Genomic DNA, 3168 nt, shown 5'->3' on the forward strand with positions numbered 1-3168 from the left:
ATAATCCCTTAAAAGATAACATTACTTCTTCATCTTATAAGGGGTCACAATGACCCACCACTGTGTACTTACAGATCTAGGATTGTGTCAGCTGTCAAAAATATACCATTTAAAGTACAGCTCTCTTCTCAAAAAACTTATATCTCTGTGCTTTGACCTCTAATGGACAGGACAGTTCTCAGAGTGCTCTGAGATGCTGTTCCTGGGTGTGTGCTCTGTCCTGTCCGACTCCTTGCGACACTATGAACTCTAGCCCACCAGCCTCCTCTGTCCGTGGGGTTTCCCAAGGAAGAATGCTGGACTGGGTTGCCATTTCCTTCTCCAGGGATCTTCTGGACCCAGGGATCAAATCCACTTCTCTTGCACTGCAGGCAGATTCTTTACCTCTTGAATCACTGGGGCTTCCCACTGTACCTGGGTTATAATCTTCAATTTGGCTCTAATAAAATTTTCCTCTTCTTTCTTAGATCAACCAATTACATTTTTATTGACACAAGAAATACATTTAAAATACAAATGTATGCAGGGGTAAAATGCAAACAATGTGATAATTATATGGTAATCAGAAAAGTACCATCTTTGAACACCTACATGCCAGATATTGTGAAGTGTTAAATCTATGATAGCCCATGCAAGCCATACACTATCCTATGAGGTAGATATTAATAGTCACAATCAATTTGAAAAAACTGAGACTCAGAAAAGTTAAATGAAGACACACAGATCCTTGCTGAGGAACTAAGCTTAGGTCCATTTCCTGGCGGACTCCAAAGCTCAAGCTTTTAACCACGATGCTGTTATTCTCAGAAAGAATAATTTGTGAATTTGAACCTGGATTAGTGATTAATTTTAGTAAGATGACTGCCTTTCTATACAATTTTCTATCCCAGAACTTGCCTGCTATAAGGTCCTGAAGCATGAAAGCTTTTATCTTCTCTAGGTGGCAGCCTCTCTCACCTTCAAAATCAATGGAAAATATAATCTGACTATACAAGATGATCTATTTATTTCCAAGGCTGTAGACGTCATGGTGTCTGAAAGGAAAGAAATGGATAGATACAGGTTAGGGGTGAAGAAGAAGCTGTGTTTGCAATAGCCTCAAGGAATTACTTATAGATGGGCCAACAGAGAAATTCAGTGCTGTCAATAAGGATCTTTGGAGAAAAATGTAGGGAAAAAAGCAGAGGTGTTTGGCTTCTTCTGTGCAAAAACAGCGAATGGCAGACGATGCCTCTGCTGTCACAGCAGTACCTGGAAACCCCTGGAATACATTTCTGTGTTTTACACAGTGTGGTGTACACAATGTGTGTTTACACCCTCCTGTAGTGGTTTCTGGGAGGCTTGGGCACCTGTGTCCATGCCCGGGTCACAGCTGAGGCCAACGCTGCAAAGCTGGCAGAGGCAAGACCAAGGACATGGACCGTCCTCGGCGCCCCCCACACCCACCTACCTCCCTCCTGCCACTGTCACCAAGCTGGGCCACCTGGTCACGACATGAAGATCAAGTCCCTGGAGGAGATCTATCTCTTCGCTCTGCTGATCAAAGGATCTGAGATCACTGACTTTTTTCCCCAGGACCTCCCTCAAGAAGAAGGTTTTGAAGAATATGCCTGTGCAAAAGCAGCCTTTTGCTAGCCAGCAGACCAAGTTCAAGGCATTTGTTGCCATTGGGAATTACAAGGGACATGTCAGTTTTGGGGTCAAGTTCCCAAGGAGGCAACCACTGACATCTGTGGGGCCAGCACTCTGGGCAAGTTCTCCACTGTCAGTGTGCAACGAGATTACTGGGGGAACAAGATCTGTAAGCCCCATATTGTCCCTTGCAAGGTGACTGGTCACTGGGGCTGTGTGCTGGAGCACCCACTCCCTGCCTGCCTCCAGGGGCGCTGGCCTGGTCTCAGCCCCTGCGCCCAAGAAGCTTCTACTGATGGCCGGAACTGACAGAGTGCTACACCTCTGTCAGGGGCTGCTCCACCACTCTGGGCAACTTGGCCAAGGCCACTTTTGATGCCATTTCAAATCTATAGTTATCTCACTCCTGATCTCTGGAAGGAGACAGTGTTCACCCAGTCTTGGTATTAGGAATTCACTGACCATCTTGCAGAGACCTGCACCAGAGTTTCCATGTAGGCGACCCAGGCTCCAACTATAGCCACCACATACTTTTCTATGAGAAAAATAAAGTGAATGAAGCTGGTAAAAAAGAGAGAGATAAAGAAAGAGATTTGAAGATTGCCAGTAGTGCACAAATGAAAGTAAAATTAGAGTTTTAAGAGGCATAAGGGGTGGGGAGGTGGATGGGTAAAGCTCAGATCAAGTAACACTTTGGGTCATACTTTGGACATATCAAATATGAAATGGTGAAGAGATGAAATTCTTGAGAAGAAGGAGATTGGGGACCAGTAAAGTGGTTGGAAAAGTTGGGTAAAAGCAAACCAATACTTTCATTTTGCCTAAACAAACATAATCAAGATGAGATGTGTATAAAATAGAATAAAGATACTCACTGCTCATGGACTTCTCCCTACCCCTTTACCCCCATCAAATCTGACATCCCCATCAGAAGGAGTATCTGCAGCCCTTATCAAAATAGAAGAAGGGGGAAAGGGGGGAGGAGGAGAAGAAAAAGGAGAAGAAACATCACTAGATTCAAATTCAGAGGTTTGATTGAGATAGCTCAGAAATAAAGGATGGGACAAGCCATCCCAAGGTATGTTGTAGCTCTTGGCTGCCAGCTTCTCACACAGTTAACCTGAAAGCATTAAAAATCATTTTGAGGGATTTGCAGAGGAGTCCCTTCACTCAGCAAGGATGGCTTTCTTCCCAGCCGTTCATATCCATCTCACAGAGCCAGAGAAGAATTTGAAGGATAGTGGGCAAATGCCTCATCTCTTGCATCTCTACTGTTGCCCATTGCTGTTGTTCAGTCACTCAGTCTTGTCTGACTCTTTGCGACCCCATGGACTGCAGCATGCCAGGCTTCCCTGTCCTGCACATTCCCCAAGTTCGCTCAAACTTACATCCATTGAGTCTGTGTCGCCATCCAACCATCTCATCCTCTGTTGTCCCCTGCTCCTCCTGCCTTCAATCTTTCCCAGCATCAGGGTCTTTTCCAATGAGTCAGCTCTTCATATCAGGTGGCCAAAGTATTGGAGCTTCAGCTTCAGC

The 3168-nt window shown here is 45.0% G+C and overlaps 1 pseudogene; it reads left to right on the forward strand.

The window, feature by feature from the left end:
- The first annotated feature begins 1357 nt into the window (after positions 1-1357).
- Positions 1358-2130, forward strand: LOC101122945 (small ribosomal subunit protein uS5-like; annotated as a pseudogene).
- Positions 2131-3168: the final 1038 nt, after the last annotated feature.

This window comes from Ovis aries, chromosome 4 (assembly GCF_016772045.2).
Source record: "Ovis aries strain OAR_USU_Benz2616 breed Rambouillet chromosome 4, ARS-UI_Ramb_v3.0, whole genome shotgun sequence".
In the NCBI taxonomy this organism is placed as follows: domain Eukaryota; kingdom Metazoa; phylum Chordata; class Mammalia; order Artiodactyla; family Bovidae; genus Ovis; species Ovis aries.